This window comes from Camelus ferus, chromosome 17, assembly GCF_009834535.1.
Source record: "Camelus ferus isolate YT-003-E chromosome 17, BCGSAC_Cfer_1.0, whole genome shotgun sequence".
Taxonomy (NCBI): domain Eukaryota; kingdom Metazoa; phylum Chordata; class Mammalia; order Artiodactyla; family Camelidae; genus Camelus; species Camelus ferus.
In genome coordinates, this window is record NC_045712.1 from 18,122,411 (window position 1) to 18,142,885 (window position 20,475).

At 43.6% G+C, this 20,475-nt stretch overlaps 1 long non-coding RNA gene across 2 annotated transcripts in view; it reads right to left on the reverse strand.

Annotated features, from left to right (window-relative positions):
- Window positions 1–20,475, reverse strand: part of LOC116657105 — a 551,457-nt gene that overhangs the window by 212,061 nt on the left and 318,921 nt on the right. Inside the window, exon 2 of one of the 2 annotated variants that reach the window (XR_004312081.1) lies at window positions 17,469–17,546. The exons of the other annotated variant lie outside the window; for it this stretch is intronic. This is a non-coding gene — a long non-coding RNA (uncharacterized LOC116657105). The remainder of the gene's footprint in view (window positions 1–17,468; window positions 17,547–20,475) is intronic. 2 annotated transcript variants of the gene reach the window in all.

The window sequence follows — 20,475 nt, forward strand, 5'->3', positions numbered from 1 at the left end:
TCTAGACATGAAACACTAGTCATCAACACAAACCTTCAACAGCTGGCCAGTTAGGTTCCCTGCTGGATTCTGCGTGTTTACTTGGAAGGCATGTCACTCACACCTCGCCCATCCCAGTCAGTCAACAGAGCCAGAGAGCAGGTATGAATTCTTAGCTGATGGGGGATTAGGCTCCAAGTTTCCTTCTTCCTGGGTCAGGGTTCCATCAGATCAACCTTTCATTCAGCTGGTCCCCAACAGACCGAGCATGGGGAGAAGAATATAGCTTATATCCACGTGGAAGGAACCATTACATTGTGACTTTTTCCCTTCCATGTTGAGGCAGTTCCCTCCCCCTCGGTCATGGCCATGTAGTTCCAAATAATTTAAGTAACTGATGCAAGTCATCCAAATGGGGAAAATCATTAGAAGGTACAGTGGTTGTGAAGTGTCTGGCTGTGAGTGGCAGCAGAATCACCTATGTTTTCAGAATATACATTTCTGGACCCACTTCTCACCCCCAATGATACTGATTCAATCAGACTGGGAGTGATTCAAGCCCTATGAATCTGTATTTTTAACTAGCTCCTCCAAATGATTAAGGAAGATGCTTTGTGAAACATTCCACCTGACCATGAGCTCCGAGGAGGCTGGCAGCATCTAATTTACCTATTTATCCACACCACTTAGCCCAGTGCTTGTCATGCAGAAGGTGCCCCACACATATCTGTGGAATGGAAGTCAAGTTTACTAGGGACATTATGTGTCTCTGTAAAAGACAACAATCTACTCATTGGGAAGAAATTTAGGGTAAGCAGCTGAAATCAACTTCTTATTGGTTTTTAACAACAATAAAGTGGCCTGCTTTTCTGATTTCTCCGTATTATGATTCCACCACTTACCACTCTGACATGCTCAGGAAAAGATGGAAAAGGCAAGGAGACTGAGGTCCTGAGAGTCATCACTTCCCCCAAAACACACAGCCGACATCTGTCAGCATCTACAACCCGTGGGCACCCTTCCTCTTGGGAAGGTCACAGCAGGGACACGGAAAAGAATAATAGTCACAACCACGTGGCTCCCTCCAGTTTTAGCACCACCTATGAGCTATGTGATCTCTAAGCCTCACTTTCCTCATCTGTGAAGTGGGAAGCTCTTGCTACATTTTCTACTACGAAGCTGAGAGGAGATAGGCTCACACGGAGCAGAGTGAATGTGACAATTGTGTAAACTGTTTTGTAAATGCCAAGAGTTACATATCTAAGTTATCACTAAGAGTACTATTAGTTTTTCACTTCTGGTTTTTCAACATTTACTCACTTTTTCCAGTAATGATTCTTTTAGTTTCAAATTCAAACAACTTTTGAAAACAGGCATCTTAATGCAACTATATAGTTCAGTTAACTTACCAAAAAAAAAAAAAAAAAAAAAAAAAAACGGTTAAAAAAAGGAAAATATCCCCTTCTCCTAGAAATAAATTGTCTAAAATGATCATGAATTGGGGTTGGTGTCTGTCTCCTGAAACTTAGTCTTCTTAATGAATATCATGTCCACCTCTTTATATCTTCTTTATTATCCAACAAGCCTGAAACTAGCCTATATTTCTTAATTAAAACACACACACACACACACACACACACACACACACACACTCATGTTCCAGATAAAGAATCAAAAATACATCCTCCTTACTGGGAGGATGATTCAGAGCACATAATTCTGCCTTATCCCTGTCTTACTATTTGTCATGTCTTTTCCCCACCTTTGACCTCCAATTGTTTGAAAAGTATGTGAATACATTCTAATGAATATACTGAATCTTAATTAGGTTAATTAGGCACTGTGAGTCCTTGAAATAACAAATGTCACATGCCCTATCTTAGAAACCAGCTATTTCAATTTCACGCCATCAGTAATTTTACTATTTCAGTTTTCTCCTTGAGAGAATATTTGTTTCTGATTTTATTTCTCTCATCTTCCCAGTATCATTTTTCTTCAGAGTTAAATTCCCCATGTGTGGTTGGGTCTTTATCTGGACAGAGGTGGAGAGGGAGTGGGGTTAGTCTAGGTCCTCGGGAGGGAGCAGGGACAGCATGGAGAGGCCACGAGATCACAATGTGACCTGACCCCGAGTGAACTAGTCAGAGAGAAGGTTGGGTGGGAGACTTCGGGAGGGCCCTGCAGTCATGGCAGAGTCTTAGAGCCAAGACTGGTAAACAAGTAAGTCTCCCGTCTCCCAGGAATGGGCCTGCCTTAGGATCCCAGCACTTTCAGTTTTTAGCCAGAAGTGGACTGTAGGACGTGCGGTCTTGGTACGAACCTATGATGGGTTTCAAACGGCAGCAGCTAAGACCCTCCGTCAGCAATGCTCTTTGCAGTGGGAACTCTGCAGGGAGCATTCTTAGGTCTACCACAGTGGCCTGCAATGAATTACACATCTGATTAGAGAGTTTTTGAGGGTCACTTTTCAAGTACCACATTTAATCGGCCCCATGATGGAGGAGGAAAGACAAAAAAGGGGAGAATATACAGCATTTGGAAAAGAGCTCAAGAAAATGATGTTGTCCAGGAATTCTTGAGGGTAGAATTCATTTGCAAGCCAAAACGTTTGTGAGATTTTTTAAAAAACTGCTTTCACTGCGAGGCCATCAGAGCTGATAGGATTCAACCCCAGAGGCAGCAAGACCTTCCAAGTTAAAACAGTAAATAATTTGATTGAGATAAAGATTAATAGCTGAAATCATGGGAGTCAGTCAGAAGCACCAGAGAGCATCAATCTCCAAAGATTAATAATGGTAAAAGACAACACTGGGATAATCAGTTTCACAGTGATGGATCATGGGAGAGTTTAATGAGTGAATTTCAGGAGGAGAATTTCAATAGAGTCGAGCAGACTTGGGGAAGTGCAAATCACACGGCTAAACCTGCAAGCGGGCGGCCTGCCTGCAGGACATAGGTGGGAATACCATTTTCCTATCTGCGTGCTAAACGCTGAACTATCACACAAATTGGTGTCAGGAGGTTGAACGGAATCTGCTGCAGCAGAACGTGACTGGAGCAGAGAAACCATGCTCACCACCCTAATTTAGAAGACAGGAGAGCTGAGCCAACAGAATGTAATCGTGTCTTAATGTGCTCAAGGAGACTGAGCACCATTTGTCACTGTCTGAGGGGCACACACACTGATGTCATTTATGGGACTGTGTCACGTTTCAGAGAGCAGGGGGCCACGGTCCTCACCTCTTGTCTTTGCCCATCCATGGCTGCATGGATCCAGTTCTCCTAACAGGTTTTGGGTACCCAACAGGTAGCAGGCCCTGTGCTAGGCATGGAGAGTAGGATGACAAATGAGCCAGTCCGGGACCTCAGAGGAGTTACAGTTTAAAAAGGAGAGTCAGACACGAGCAAAAATTATAATCGAGTGAAATCTGTCCTGGCGACAGCTGGGAAGAACAAGCGTGTGTTTTGGAATATGAGCTTTAGAGACAGACTGGTCCACGTTCTAGCCCCAGCGCTACCACATACTGGCTATGGGGCAGCGGCGAGCACACCTGAGCCTCAGTTTCCTCACTTGCCAAATGCGGAAAATCAGAGTTCTCACCTCATTAAGCTGTTACAAAGCTCAAATAAGATCAAGGCAAGTACGGCCTGGTGCACTGTGATGGTCTAGGAACTGTAGGTAAAAGTTTGGTGCCACAAATTAACAACACTTTGATGATATTGTTGTCATGCACAAAATTAAAAGGCAACAGAATATAAGGAGAAATGATATTTTTTTCCCTGCAAAGAAGGATGTGGAATAAGATTAGAGAAAAGCTTCAAAGAGGAAGAAGAGATAGATGTTTGAGATGAGCCTGAAAAGATTCAGAAGGGAGAAAAATTTTCAAGGACAGAGGAAATCTTATGAGCCAAAGAAGAATACGAAAAATAGGAAAATGTTTGAAAAAATGGCCAGTGTGTCAGTGTGGCTGGGGTATTTTATGGTCCATGGGCTGAGGTAGGAAAAGCTGATTGGGTTGAGACAGTGAAAAGCTTTAAATTGTACACAAAAGAGTCCAGAAGAAACCAAATGTTCAGCTGGCACAATTTTACAAAGAAACACATGTATAAACCTCAGAGATCTCTTCAAAGGAAAAAAATAAGCAAGGTGTATAGGAGGAAACTTGCTATTATATACCTGGATTTGGATGTGTTCTTTGTCAAATCAAGGCCCTCCAAATGAAACTATATTCAGCAAAAGCATAATTTAAACAAGTGGGTTAGAATATGAGTACTGGTCCCAAAGACCAAGGAATAGTGGATAATTCTGTCAACACTGTCTGCGTGTGTAAGATCAGTGATGATGGCTAAGCAAGTGTCCAAGCACCTCCAACCACACATCTTCCTCCACAACGACGCTGCCCAGAACAACCACCAGCTAGTAAGCACCTCTTACGTACCGAGGGTTTTGTGGCTTATGTGCTCTATTATTTGTCCCCATTTTGTTGATGAGGCAAGAGTCCCAATGAAATGAAGCAGCTTGCCCAAGGTCACACAGACAGTAAATGGGGCACCTGGGCTGGGAACAGAAGGCAGCCTGACTCCAGAATGCATCACACAGCCCCATGTGTTGTAACCTCCCCTCCTCCCTCTCCTCCAGCGAGACCTCAGCAGTGACAACCCCTTCTGCAGGGAGCAAGAGAGGCTTGAGACTCCCACTGGTTTGCACTCTATTCACACTGGGCAAACTACATTGTAAATTAATCCTGATGAAACACTCAACTCTTCCTTCCCCATAAGCTCAGAAGCCTCACTGTGGTCCTGAGACCCCGTGGAAAGGACCCTCAGAGGAAAATCCAGGGGCCTTGATTGCATTCGCTTTTTAATTAATCTCAAGTGTTAATTTTCAGCTAGAGGAAAGTTAATTTTTCCTTTTGTTAATCTAATGGCCACCGGCAACATTAGTGCCATTGCAGCAAAAGTTTGGATTGACTGTCGAGCTCCCCGGTGATAAAATAAATGCGGCGGCAAATAAAACAGCTTCCTTGGAAGGCAAATTTAAATAATTTCTGCAGATGGTCTCGGCTTCTCTCGGTGAGGAGAAAAAAAGGCTAATTGCAACCTAATCAGGTCACACTAACATCCAGACAAGTCCATTCACATCTCTCCTCCAAAAACGAGAAGGAAAAATAAACATCAATTTCTCCCAACAGCAGAGAAGCACACGAGAAAGTTACAGTGGGTTTTCCTGTCTGGGGGCTATTCTATTCCTCATCCCCCACTACATAGCCACTTCAGAGGCTGGGACTCCTCTTACCTAGGACAAAGACTGCTCTGTGGAAAAGGAAGGAAAGCTATAGATCTCTTGATTCTTCGGAAGGCAGTTCCGAACATGTCATATCTGTATGTCAAGCGATTTATGGAGTCTGTAACAGAGATGCTTGTCGTATGCAGCCAAGATATTCAAGGAACTTTGGGGTGATAAGCAAAGATGAAGTTCTTATAACCACGTCTCTTACTCCAAAGCCCTTTCGGAAGGTTTAAGACATCCCAAAGAGGGCCCCCAGGTATGGGTCAACAGCCTGTACAGGAGCCTGCATTTTGGAATCTAGGAAGGCTGGTGAGACAGCAGCAGCAACCAGAGGCACCCCAAATTTGGCACTGACTCCGGTCTTTATGAGTGTTAGTTGGCCAAACATTGCCAATTATCTTTTAATAATATTTGCTTACTATTTCTTTATTTTATCCACTACTTTGATTTCACATGACAACTCAAGTTGACTGGTGGTAGCTACCTGGACCACTAAGTTTAAAAAAGATGTGACTCAGTGGATATGGAGTCCCTGATCTCAGAGATATCTTCTCAGGCATCAGAAGGAGCAGGGGAGGGTGGGGCACATGGGCTAGGTAGGTCCCTGCCATCCACGTACCAGTGATCATATGGCCTCAACCCTGAAGGGAATCTTAACTCTTCAAATATCACCTGTCTGCTGAACCTACCCCTACATCATTTTGAACAAAGGAGTATCAATCATACTTGAAGAAATTCCTGAACAGTTATTTTTCTCCCAAAGCAATTCTTTCCAAAGAAAGTTGTTCCTTACAATGAACCTGTCTCTTTCAAAATCTTTCCATCTTGAAGAAAGGGGCTTGGAGAGGTGCAGCTTTGGTTCTGATTCTCTAGATGAAATGTGCATTCAACTTTCTATTGAAATACAGGGAGAAAGACTCATGCAGGCATCAAGGGGTTACACCTTTGTGCAGAGAAAAATTCTTTCCCAAAGTCAGTTAGAAGCAAACACAATGAATTCAGCCCATCCACTTTTTAATGGCTTGCATTATTAAAAACATTACTTATGCTTTTTTGCATGACAAAGAACATGAGTAATAATTTTGATAATAACTTTGTCTTTGATTCACAAAGGAACTCAGTGTGAAAGTTTTTAAAATACTATCTTTGGGGCAAAACTGGAGATTAGCAACACACTGGGAAATGAGCTATTCAACTGAGTGAGAAGCCTGCAGTACCTTTTCTTCTTTAATTTTAATTTTAAATTTGGAACTATAGCAGAAAGCTGGTAGAATGCTTAACCAGTCAGATGTCCACTAGGATATTCACTCAATGGAGTAAGATGTGAAACTCCTAATCAGGAAAACAAAATTTAAATGTGTACCTGTTATATATATATACACACACACATACATATATACTTATCAATATATATTATTTGTTAAAACTAGTCCTTACTATAATAGTTTTTCCATCTACCAAATAGATTTTCAAGATATTCAAAAGGTTTGTAGTTCAAACCACACCACACCAGTTCAATACAATTAGTGGACAATTAACACTTGAATTTTCATGACAAGCTTGAGCTTTTAAATATATCTTCTCCTGAATTCAATACAATTGAATTTGCAGTTCAATACAATTAGTGGACAATTAACACTTGAATTTTCATGACAAGCTTGAGCTTTTAAATATATCTTCTCCTGAATTCTTTGCTAAGTGACAGTTGGAATTTATTCATTCCACAAATGTTTACTGAGCATCTACTATGTGCCTGATATTGAATCCAAGAGAACAATGATAAATAAGACCACGTGCCCCATCTGTGTGGAAGTTACATTCCAGCAGACGTTGAAGAGTAAACATAATTAGAGTATGCTGTATGGTTATAAAGGTGCTATGGAAGACGGTCATTTAGGGTGGAGAAAATCAGAGGTACCAAGAGAGGGGTACAGCATCTAAAACGGGGTGGTCAGGGTCGCCTCCTTGAGAAGGGAACATTCAACCCAAGATGTGGAGGAAGTAAGAAGATTAACCATCCAGTCCACCCCAGCCAGTGCCAAGATCCTGATCAAGATAGGGAAGGCCGTGTGTGGAAAAGATTTGGGGGGTTGAGGAGATCTGGATGCCTGTTTTGGTCTGGCTGGGTTCAAGACCTACTAGGACTGCAGATGACAAGAGACTTGGACGTAAGTCTGGAGTTCAGGAAGGAGAACTGGGCTGCAAATATAAACGTGCATGTTTTGGCAGAGATGGCATTTAGCTCCTGAGCCTGTGTGCGATCTCTAAAGAAGTAAGTGCAAATAAAGAAGAAATCAGGGTCAAGGACTATGCTCTGGAGCTTTCCAACATTTCCAACACGGGGGAAAAAGAAAAACCAGCAAAAGAAATAGAGGAGATTGTGCTGTCCTGGAAGCCAGTTGCAGAAAGTGTATCAGGGAGGAAGAAGTCGTCAGCTGAGCCAAGGCTGCTGCCTGACAAGTAAGGACAGATGAATGTGGGGAACAACCCGTGCGTGGAGCGGATGGTTACCAACAGAATCACCCAGCCATGACACCTGCAGTCTGATGTCTCCTGCTAATCTGAAAATAGTTCACAACCCATTTCCCCAGGGCAAGGTCACAGCCTGGTAGCTCATCTACAGGACTAGCCTGTAGAATTTTGTTGTTTTGTTTTGTTTTTGCTTGTCCAGCATGTTATTTTATAAACTTGAAGAAAAATTAACATTTTGAAATTTTGTATTTCAAAAATACAGATTTTCATGTTCTCCTAAGAAACTTGAACCTCTCACTGGTCTGACCCACATTCCCATCAAATAGCAGTGACTGCTCGGAGCTGAGGGGTGGGAGTGCCCAGGTCCCCAGGGCACCAACCATGCGTCAGCGGGGAAAGACCCACTCCACACGGCCGGCCTCCCTGACATACAGGACCTGGCTGGCTAGAGAAACACCGTGGCTTGCAATCCCTCTTTTAGGGAGTTTTTGAAATAAAATCTGATCCCATAGGTGCTGAAGGCATGCCATAGATCTGCATCTATATACAAAATATAATTTTTGGATAGTTCTGTTTACGAATCTCAGTCTGGAAAACTCACGTTGTGACTGATTTGTTTTAAACCAGCAGAGAACACCAGTTCCAAGAGAGATGTCAAGCAATGTTAAGTGACAAAAAGATTTTATGTTTAAATAAGCTTGGAAAACATTACAGTTATTTTTTTCTTTTTTTTGTTTTTACTAGGGGACATCTTAAAGGTTTTAAATGCTAATGTGTGTTAAAACTCTTCAAGAGTTATGTTCTACACACTGTTTCCCAAACCTGTCTGGACGTAGACTGCTTTTCTACTGGATGGAATATCCTGAGAGATGAGAGGCCCATAGGATACCCCTGCGAATGGCTACTCTGGATGGGGACTCCCGTGATGGCCGGGACCATGTCTCTTTATTTCCAGATGTCAATGCCTTAAATGGCGTCAAACGCATAGGTGTTCAACAATTTGCTAAATAAATTATAGACTGGAGAGGCTGGACGGGTCACCCAGGCGAAGGTAGTGGGATCCCAAATTTCGATCCACAGCTGGACCCACAGAAGATGGGGTCCTCACGTCCTGCACAAAACCAAGCCCTAGGAGCACGGCATGTGAGCCACCTCTCAGCTACATGACTTAGACACCCTACCCAGGCAGCCAGGACCTTGCCTACCCAGCAGTGTCACTCACAGCCTTGGGAGGGGCTTGTTCCAAAGCCTTCCCTGCAACTGGGCCAGCCACACGCAGAGCATACAACCCTTCTGCACCGCTCAGTGCCCTCTGATGTCCCCTCTTTGGCTGGTCTGACACAGCGTAACTTGCTACCCAAAGTCATTTTGCTTTAAATTGGGAAACAGTCTCTGGCAGTAGATGACAGTGCCCAGCAGTAGCTCCTGGCATTCCAGCTTCAGTATGTGGGAGTTTGACTCCATTTGTGCATGAGCTTAAATCAAACCTGCTGTAAAGATGAAACGCCCGAGCAGGGCACTTGCCTGGGGGCGGGGCTGAGCGGCCCTGAACATCTGCCTCTTGGCCTGATTTTGTCCTTCTTGCTTCTTTTTAAAAAGCTGTCACACACTGGGTGCGAGGCATTTCCTTTTCACAATAGCCTCATGAAGCAGATATTAACCCCATTTTACAGGTGAAAAAACCAAGGCTCAGAAAACTTTTACCCATCCTGCCCAAGGTCACACAGCTAGGAAGCAGCAGGGCTCAGATTGTTACCTCAGATCTGACCTGATTCTAACCCGCCTCTGCTGTTTAACCAGTCATTCTCAGAAACTCTAGAAGAGGCTTAGCAAAAAATCACATAGGCAACTGATGAAAACACATTGTCCAGATTCTTTCAGATTCTCATACATGTGTCCCCACCTCCACCCAGACACAGGGGAGGGAGGAGAGCATGTATATTTAGCCAAAGAGTCTGATATAATTTTGTCCAAACTGGCCTTGTCTCTTATTCGTAATGTGTTTGGTATCTTTTTCCTTCTGATTTTTATCACTTTTTAGCTTTCTGCATTGAAAATATATTGCATTTATAAATTAGGGAAACAAAAGGAGAAATTAAAAAATAGAATAAACTTAAAAGATGATAAAAGACTTGTTCTTACATTTTTTTCCTTCTTCATAAAGAGGCAATTACCACGTTACCACTTTCCTGTGGGGTCTCATTTGGGGATGATGGAAATGTTTTGAAACTAGACAGAGATGACGGTCCTACAACACTGTGAATCTACCAAATGCCACTGCTTGTACAGTTTAAAATGGTTAATTTTATGTTATATGAATTTCATCCCACATTCCTGGACCACAAAATTAAATTCAAACATGCTGTACGCTGGAGAATCAATTCTACTGCTGACAAAGTCCTCCCGGGGAGCCACCAGGCATTTTTCGAAATTCAGGGACAAAGCAGCTTCCTGAGTCACCAGAAGACTTGTCACTGCCATTAGAAATGTGGCAGCAGAGTCAGCGCATCTGGAGCAAGGGAGAGGGCGCCACGGTGAACGCGCCACAATGCACAGGTTTTAGAGCATTCAGCCGCGCGGCTGACTCCGATTCTCTTAGCCTTGTCCCCCGCGCCCCTGCACAGACACACAAACACCCCTGTCTATGCGGCTGTGCCACCCAAGCATGGAACCAACCCCACTAAAGCAGCCCAGGTCTCACACAGAGCGGAGAGCCCGGTCTCTGCCGTGCCTGGACACCTGCTTGCACCACTCTGCTTGCACCCAGCATCCCCCCAGATCCCCTGCCTCCTGTGACAAGCTGTTCCAATGTGAGGCTTGCTGCCCTCACATTCCTAACCCCAGGGTGTGTTCCTCTCATCACAGGCTACAGTGCCCTTCGGAATCACTGTCACACGCACTTGTGTCTGGTGTTCAGGAGGGAGGGTGAAATGTGCGTCGTCATCTGTGACCCTGGCTGAGCAAGGGCGAACACTTACAACACGTTCCACCAGAAGTCAGCACGCAATTTCAGGCTGTGTGATCGTTTTCTGCCATGCAAATCTAATCAGCCCATGTGGGGATCATGGCGAGGATGCTGGTCTCATCAGCACTCCCCCAGACTGTTTATACTTCACAAAGATCAAAAAGCATACAGAGAATGTAGGCAAATACCATGAAATGGCCCTGTGCTTTAATTTCTTCCCTCAAGGTCAAGGCTTTATAACGAGGCTCACAAAGGAATGATACAGCGGGCTAGGAATACACATTAAGAGAACTTCTCCTACATCAAAAGGGAAAAATAGGCCATTGACCATTTTAATAGGATCATTTCAGTCCACTGGCCCCTGGTGCTAAAACCATATTGGAAATGGAACAGTGAGTGGGATCTTTCATATTCACTAATAATGTCCCGACAGCAGTCAAGACTGAATTTAGTTTAAAATTACACACTTCTGCAGAAGGCAGGAGAGGCCTATGAATAGAATGTATCTTAGGACAGGTCTCCTCAAAAGACCGCCTGAGACAAACTTTGTATGCAGGTGGTTTCTTTGCAAATGGATGTCTGGGGCAGGAATGAGGGGCTGGGAGACTGAGACAGGGAGGCAGGGAAGCCAACTCAAGGCTGTGCTATCAGGTTGGTCCTGTCTATGGACAGTGCGATGCTTGATCCTTGAGGATCTTCTGGGAACCGTTCTGGTACATGCTTTGGAAGTGTCCACCTTGGAGACGAGAAGAGGAAGCATTTATCCTCTGGCTCTCAATTCCCATTGGCTAAGAGGTGCCCCAAGAAGCATTAACTCCCGGGCCTCCAGGATGCACCTGCCAACCCACCAAGCAGCTCTGACAGTCACCGTATGCCACAGCGTCAGAGAAAGCCCACAACGAATGCAGAAGGCGCGCGACGCACACCTGAGCAAGATGCCATCTAGCTGTACCTGTGAGAGGCTGCTTGAAGCCCATGTGAACGGGCTGGTGCAGCCATGGTAAAAGCAGAAGTGAGGAGAATTTGAAGCCACGTTCAATACAGAACCCTGAGCCCAGAGCCTTGCTGGGCAGGGCTGGAGGAAGTAAGTTGCGCCAGTTGGAAGACACCAGCTAGACACCAACAAAGCTTTGCATGTGAAGCAAAACCCCACTAACCTCACCTGATGAACAAAGTTGCTTAAAATTTACTGTTTGCTCAATTCTCTGAGCATCTTAAGCACGGAATTCATTTTGATAAAGGAACGGGTGCTTCCTTGCCCCTTTGATTAACAAAAAACAGATTCTCCACTTCTAATACCCAGTATTAGCTCCTGTCTCAGAAGTATTGACATCATGGTTCGGATATTGACTTTGGACAGAAAAGGCAAATAGTCGAATTCTGTCAACGTGGAAAAATTTACTCTTTCCTCTTCCTCAGAATAGCCTCTGATTTGCTTCCTCTGCCACATTCCTACTCCCTTAACACACAAGAATATTTGTGATTCAAAATTCACAAGTTTCAGTCCCATCTTGTACGGAGGCCAGATACAACTGCAGGAGACTCACAAGCAAGAGGAACCCTGTCTGAAATGATATCGTACACGTCTGGGCTGAAGAGACCACTTGCTAATGAGTTTGGCATTTCCTTACTCAACACGGTGACAATCTCATGGCGATTCACACACACAAAAATACTTATTGAATAAATCTCATTATTTTGCAGTAAGAAGAGAAAAAAGATGATTCCCTAGTAATTGTTGCTTAGGGCAGGAAATTCTATCGTGGCTGCAAGTGTGTGGCCAACAAAAATAAACAAGTCTACCTTTCCATTTTGTGGCTTCTTTAGGTTTCTTGAATGGTCAGTGGCTAAATTTCCCCACTTGCAACCTAGAGCTGGTCTGCCTGACCCCTGGTTCTCAGCAGTCAGTAAGATCCACCTTCAATCTCCAGCAACTGCAGCAGTGCTCTTTGCTTTTCCATCTGGGGCTTTAAATTGTTCCATGAGACATACAGACACCCAATCTGGGTTAGGGGTTTGATTTAAATGTGCTGTCAGTTTTGATTCTTCACATTATCAGCTCATGCTGGCAGAGAGGGCCCACTAAACTAGCAGTAAGTTTCAATCCGTGGAGGTCAGAACAAACCCCGTGTCACGTGAGTAACCAGGCGCTTCTTCTAATCAAGCTCAGCACACTGAAGGCACCAGCTGCCCAGTGAACAAGATGAATGGGGACGGTTGTACCTTCCAGGGTTTGGCCACGGGATCCTACCCTCATTAATGTCGCTCTTTTTGGAGAACAGCTTTGTAAATCATGGCAGGGAGACGCAGTAGCTGCTAATTAGGTGTCCCCTCCTAGCTAATTGCTTGACCACAGAGAAAACAAGTAAGAAATCCAAGAGAATATTTGTGGTTCTTCTTTCAGAAACTGCCCGATGAAGCAGTCAGAGGTTCCAGCAGTGCCCTGTATACAGAGGCACTCAGTAAATGTTTCCAGAGTAAGATGCAGTGGGACTGACCCCAGGATCTTTGGTTTCCTACTCAAAGACACACAACTGCCCACAGTGAGCGTGGTACGTGGGAACCCTGTCTCTAGAAATAGTCTACCTGGAAGCCACTCTTAACAGTGATTCTTCTAAACAGGCGATGGAACAGGTATTTTTTTCTCATTCAACTCTTATGCATTTGGGCTAGCCAGATCACAGCAGTCAGGACAGGCTGGGCTATGCTGCAGTAACAGTGAAGCCCTCTTTTGGCCGTGGAAATGTCATTCAGGTAGACTGGTGGTGAAGAGCAGAAGAAACTGGAAAAACATGGCAGAGAACCAAGAGAAAGACAGTAGTGTTAAGGGAATCATGTAAAATTGGCTTCTGCAACCAGAATGTATGTTCCCTTCTTAATTTGCTTTTTAACAGCTTTGGGGCTGAGGCTCTGAGACTTGGACTGCTTGTCTGTGTAATGCAGGTAAGTGAAATTACTTGATCTTACCAGTGTCTGTGCTGGTGTCTTTATCAACCAGGACGGCAGGGCACATCCTCCTTTGAACATGAACGAGGACCGGGTAAACAGAGCTGCCGGTGGAGTTCCATCTCCACACAGTCTGCAGAGGTGGCACCACTGTCTCACCCACCTGGTGGGTTCAGCACGTGCTCCACTAGGAGTGGTGTCACTCTCTATTTAAATGTGAGGAAAAACAGGTAATTAATCAAGGCCTGACATGGATCTCCAGTCGAAGTTTACTAAGATGACTTGGCACCTCTGATGCTTGCAATTTAGTTCTCCATTAGCTGCCAAACTACACACAACAACAGAAAGGGCATGGTCCCTGGAGTGAAAGGAAACAGAGAGAGAGCAGAGATCAATAAAGAAGTCTGCTTTTCTCTGCTCTCACTCCTGCCGTCTGCATGCAACCATTCGACCACGATTAAGCATTTTCTACAGTCCGTGCAGGGACTCCTATCTCAGTGCCAGAAGAGATCAAGTCCCTGCTCTCATGGAGCTGCTATTCTCCTGATGGCAAGAGACAGGAGGTACAAACTAACAAGGGAGGTAAATCTACATGCTGACGTACGCCATGAAGGTAGTAACTGCAGGCTGAGAGAGTGATTGGATGAGGTCAAGTTTAGGAAGGGTGACCTAACTTTTAAGTGTGACCTGAGAAGAAAAGCAGGAGGTAGATATGTGATCAGCTGCAGGGGGAGCATTCCAGGCAGAGGGGATGGCTGTGCAGGGGTCCTAAAGTTTCAAGGGGCAAAAAGGCCAGAATGAAGTAAGGGCAGGAGAAAGAAACCCGAGACAGAGGCTGACAAACCAGAGGGTGTCAGGTTATGCACAGTTGTGACCCTGACGCAAAGTTTGCCTCGATTTTGATTGATAACAAGAGATAAGGTTAAATATTTACAACTGAGCATCTGGGGTCCTATTCCAGGTCTTGGAGTCTGGCTCAGGCAGGACAGCCACCCAGAAGGACTGGCAGTCAGAGGGGCTTGCAAAGCCACAGCTCGGGGAGGAATGGGGCTGAGCAAACTGAGGTAGCTGACCTGCCACCAAGCCTGAGGGGTAAGTGTGGTACCAGATGGGAGAGGAGAGTCCAGGGCTGGGAAGACAGACAGCAGCAGAAGGTAAGAGAAGACAGCATGAGGTGGGAGGGGCCACCACGTCTGTCATCAATTATCCCTCCTTTCGGCTGGTTTCATGTTCCCTGGTTGGTTGACTGTGGTTAAGGCACAAGGTGGCCATTAATAAATCTAGACATGGGCTCCCTGAGAGTACACTAGAGGCCAAGTCACCTCCTGTATTTCTCAGGTAGTTGGTTAAAAACACGAGGTGTAAGACCCACAAACGCTGAGTCGTGACACGCTGAGTCGCTGCTGGTGCTGTAGATGGTCAGAGCACTCAGGGCAGGGAGAAAAGGAGACAGAACTTAAGGTGGGCCTTAGAAGAAGTGACGCATTTGAAGAGGCAAGAAATGGTCAGGAGACAAACGAGCTGAGAAACAGGGTGACAACTAAGAACATTCCAGATGAAGGTCACTACGGTTTCCTTTCTGGGATTTATAGCCAAGTGAATTTTCAAGTAACAGTTCAACCATACGGTTAATTCCCTCCTCCTGCCACCCAGCTCAGACCAATGTCACCTCCCCTTTCTGAAAAGAGGGAGTTCAGAGAGACTCTTCAGAGACGTTAAGAGGGGAAATTGGCTGTTCTGAAAACAGGGCCCTTTCTTCTTTGAGACCTCTTACCAAGGGGAAAGCTGCATGATAATGAAACGTATCACTGGCATTATTGTTTTCCTCAAATACTGGGCTCTCTCCTAACAAAAGCTTCATTCTCTGTAATCTATTGTTTGCTAGCATGAAGACACTGCAATTCATTCACACCTTCAGCTCCTGATACGAGTGCCACCTGCTGCTCTCCCTCTGCGGCGGTTCATCCTATTATGCTATTTATAGGGACTCCCTGGTAAAGGTGGCGGGAATAGCAATGCCAAACTTCCCTGCTTTTCTCCATCTGACAGCTGGCATGTTGTCTGACAAGACAAAGGGAAAGAAGAAAGGTTGCATATCAAAATATTTTGAAGGCGTTGCTGTCGAACATACAGACACACCACATGGATAATTACTTAAGTTTCACTGCATTGTCCAAAAGGAAATCTCTAACCTAGGGAGGGTTTACAAGTTTTAAGAAAATAATTTGGTTTTTGACTCTAAAATTTTTGCCTTTTCTTATTGCACACATACACAGAAAACTCTTAATTACTATGTTACCACAGAAATCAATTCTGAGTATGAGGGCTTTGTGGGGTTTTTTGGTTTTTTTTTAACTTCTGACATATGAAGTGAGTTGGTCCAGGTAAAGGTCCATCATATAAATCATACTCATACTGACTCTGATAAATAAAAAATAAAATCACCCAATAACAACATTTACACTCTGGCTGGCTAAGATGGGGCCTAATACAACTAATTCCCAGGAGTACTCAGGTTATAATGAGCACTCGATGTTTGACTCAACTGAACAGAAGATCTTTCCTAACTCAGAATCATCTATGTGTTAGCCTTTGGGTTCTAAAAGCTTCTCAATATGTAAACATCTTAGAACATCCCCCTTTGAGTGCTTGTATTATTAAAACATCACACTCCACACTTTGCACAGCAAAGGAAACCATAAACAAAATGAAAAGAAAATATACGAACTGGGAGAAAATGTTTGCAAATGATACAACTGCCAGTGTCTTAATTTTCAAAATATACAAACAGCTCATACAACTCAATAACAACAACAACAACAACAACAACAACAACAAACAATCAAAAAAGGGATGGAAGACCTGAGCAGCCATTTCTCCAAAGAAGACATATAGATGGCTAATGGGCATATGAGAAGATACTCAAAATCGCTGATTATCAGAGAAATACAAATCAAAACTACAATAAGGTATCACCTCACACCAGTCAGAATGGCCATCATTAAGATGTCCACAAACTACAAATGCTGGAGGGGGTGTAGAGAAAAGGGAACTCTCCTACATTGCTGGTAGGAATGTAAATTTGTGCAGCCACTGTAGAGAACAGTATGGAGGTTCCTTAAAAACTCAAAATAGAGTTACCATGAGATCCAGCAATCCCACTCCTGGGCATATATCCAGAGAAAACTCTAATTTGAAAAGATACATGCACTCCAATGTTCATAGCAGCATTATTTATTATTTACAACAGACAAGACATGAAAGCAACCTAAGTGTCCATTGACAGATGAATGGATAAAGAAGCTGTGGTATTATGGAACACTACTCAGTCATAAAAATAATGAAATAATGCCATTTGCAGCATCATGGATAGTTCTAGAGATTATCATACTAAATGAAGTACGCCAGACAAAGACAAACATGTGACATCATTTATACGTGGAATCTAAAAAAATGACCCAAATGAACTTATTTACAGAGCAGAAAAAGACTCACAGACATATAAAGCAAACTTATGGTTACCAAAGTGGAAAGGGATTAAATTAGGAGTTTGAGATTAGCAGGTATAAACTGCTATATAAAACAGCTAAGCAGCAAGGTCCTACTGAGTAGCACAGGGAATTACATTCAATATTTTGTAATAACCTATAGTGAAAAAGTATATGAAAAAGAATATATATTTGTATATATTCAGTGTATAATTGAATCACTTTGCTGTACACCAGAAACTAACACAACATTGTAAATCAACTATACTTCAATAAAAACAAACAAACAAACAAAAATCACACTCCAAAAGTGTCACATACTGCTTACCTTGTGGCAAACATTCCTGAAGGTAAAGGTCTTTTGTTAAGGTGAATCCTCTCCCTATTTTGTGACTTGTCACAAAGCCTAAGGTTGAAATGTTAAGAAGGTACAGTGTCAGCAATGGACTTTTCACCAGTGCCCTTCAGCCTCCCAGCCACTATCCTCTATAGAACATTCATTTCTGCTGCCAGCCCCCCAGCTGCCTGGATGAGGAATGGTTCTCCAGAGGTTGCCCCTGACCTTTGATTTCTGTACCAGGACTCCAGAGGGTGTATGGCACCAATTAGATTCTTAGGCATTTGAAACAAAAGACACTGGCTAAGGATGAGAAAAGATCAGATACGCAGAGAAAATTGGAGAAAGCAAGAGAGACAGAGGTGAAGGTCAAGTCAGTCCATGGAGCTCCCATGATGCTGGACCTTATAGAAGTCAAGTTATGTAACATTCCCTGGATTCCTGGGAGATCTCTGCCCCCTTATGAAAGAAAGATGGACTTTAAACTTGAAAACCTGAGCTAGTTGAAGCCAGTCTCTGTTTCTCTCAACTGGAAGATCCCTTATGGGTAAGATGGCTAATAGGCTACCTGAATCAGAGTCACCTGGGTGGTGGTTAAACATCCTCAACACTGGTCTCCACCTAGACCTCCTGTATCAGGAGACACTGGGGATGCCTATTGGAAATCCACATTTTTATCAAGCTTCACATACCCTCACTAGAATCTGAGAACAATATCCCTTACAGAAACATCTTCAAAGGCATTTCGTCTGTAACAGTCAATGAAAATATGAAGAACAAAAAGTCCGCTCTAACTCTATTCAGTTTTCAGAACATGCCACGTTCAGTGTCTTGAAGTCTTCTAAAAACATCACAAATATGAGAGGTGGCTAAGTTAGCACACAAGAAGTGAATGCTTGTGATAATCACCCCTTACTACTGTGCTAAGTTCCAACTGTCCTCCTTCAGCATACATGCCCCTATTAAAATCCACATCTCATACAGCTGCTCCAGTTTCCCCTCTGTCCATACATTACTATTATGTGTCATAAAGAAACTGCCATGAAATAACTGTAATGATTTCAATGCTCATTAAGTGAGAAAGCTGATATCAAACTATCTCCAGAATCACACAGCTTAGTTCTTAGTAAACATTTCTTGAAAGACTAACTCTGTGGCTAGAACTCCACCAGGCACAAGGGATAGAGAGAAATAACCAAGATGCCAAGCCTTGACCCAAGGGAATTAGAACTTTGAGTTGGGGCAGGGGAGGTTGGGGGAAGACAGATCTGTATTTTACTAGGTAATTTCTTAAGACTGCCAGGAAGAGCTGTGAATACGAAAGCAGACATACAAGTGCACACTGCGGACATGGAGAGAGTAGAGTGAACTCTGTAATACTAGGGGAACAGGCAAGGTGTCCTTCATTTCCATTCAAATATGGTCTAGTACAGTACAGGATACATCCGAGTGGGTTCATTTGCTCAATTTTGAAATTGAGAATTAGAAGCATGTTGGCTTGCAAATGAACCATATCCTCTAACCTCACTTTAGCAGTAATAAAATAGATATTATATATAGCCTACATTTGCCATCTCCTCTGTATTATTCTTGGGTTGATCAAAACTTCAAGAGAGTGTTGTTATATATTGGGACCCCTCAAAGATCCCAGCAGAAAGAAGTTAGTTAATAAGAAAACATTTTCCTAGAACTTCTCTATACTTCATTTCAACAAATATTTCAGCATTTACTACACTGAAGACAGTGCTATGCCCAAAGATGATGGTCATTATCACCTCCACCACCACCATCACAGACTTCAAAACCAAAATTTCAAAAAACACATGAGGTCCATGGAAAGGGCAAATAATGCCTTAAACAGTACCATCTGCATCACTCTTGGATATGAAAGTAGAGGAACAGTGTGAGCAGCTGGAAAACGACCAATTTAAATCCTATTTGACATGGAAAAAAGAAAATCCAAATTGAAGAAACTCTTGCACTGCGAACTCTGAAAGGTGCTTCACCGGCATGGCTCGGCAGCCAGTAGGTGCTCGATTGACATTTGACGACTTTGTTGCTGCACTAAAAGGGGTTTCAGCATCGAGAAGCAATGCTGCACGTCCGCTCACGCTGGGCCCTCCAGGGCTGAGGCTGGGGCTGCCGCCTGGTCACAATGTTAGTGAACGGAGCCTCACCACAAACTGTATCAGGCACTAAAAGTCAATATCCGAGTCTTCTCCCCACCCAGAAGGTGAATTGATATTAAATTGAATCCTTTTTGTGTGTGTGCTGTTGCAAAATAAGCCCTTAAAAAACAATGAGCAAATGGAAAATAGAGTGTCTTTTATTGATCGTGGTGTTTCCACTTAACCCGATTCCGGCAGGGGCGCTTCCCCCGCGGCAGGTGCGCGCGGAGCGAGGGCACCGCCACGGTCGAATAGTCCGAGGAGACGGAAAGCCTCCTTGGCCTAATGGATCACTCCAATTTCCTTCCTTGGGATCCAACGTGGAACTAGTCACGTGACAGATTTTTCCAACAGCTCCTCTGGACTCTACTTTCTTTCAAAGCAATTTGGTAAATGTCAGCGGAGCAACTGGGCTTACTTTCATGACTAAGGATCTTTTTTTTTTTTTTTTTTTGAACTAGTGGTAGCGGTTGATTTTTGTATTACTTCATTTTTTCAGCATGTCACTAGCAAAATACACATTCCTGCGTGCCCACACACACACACACACCCCCTCCCCTGCCCACACTTTATAGGGAAAAATGTGTTCATGAAATATGCTCTTAGAAAGAATATGCTCCAGTAGTTTCTTCAGTGCTTGCCTTCCCACACCCTGCTTTCAATGCCATTTTAAATGAACTTTATATTTGGGAATAGTTTAAGATTTAATTCTGTGTAAACTGGATGGTGGGGGAGGGGAGAAAAAGGAGCAGTTAAATCCATTTAAAATCTTACTGAGGTAGTAACTACTACATAAACCGTGTTCCTTATGTGTTGTTTATGGTAGCTGA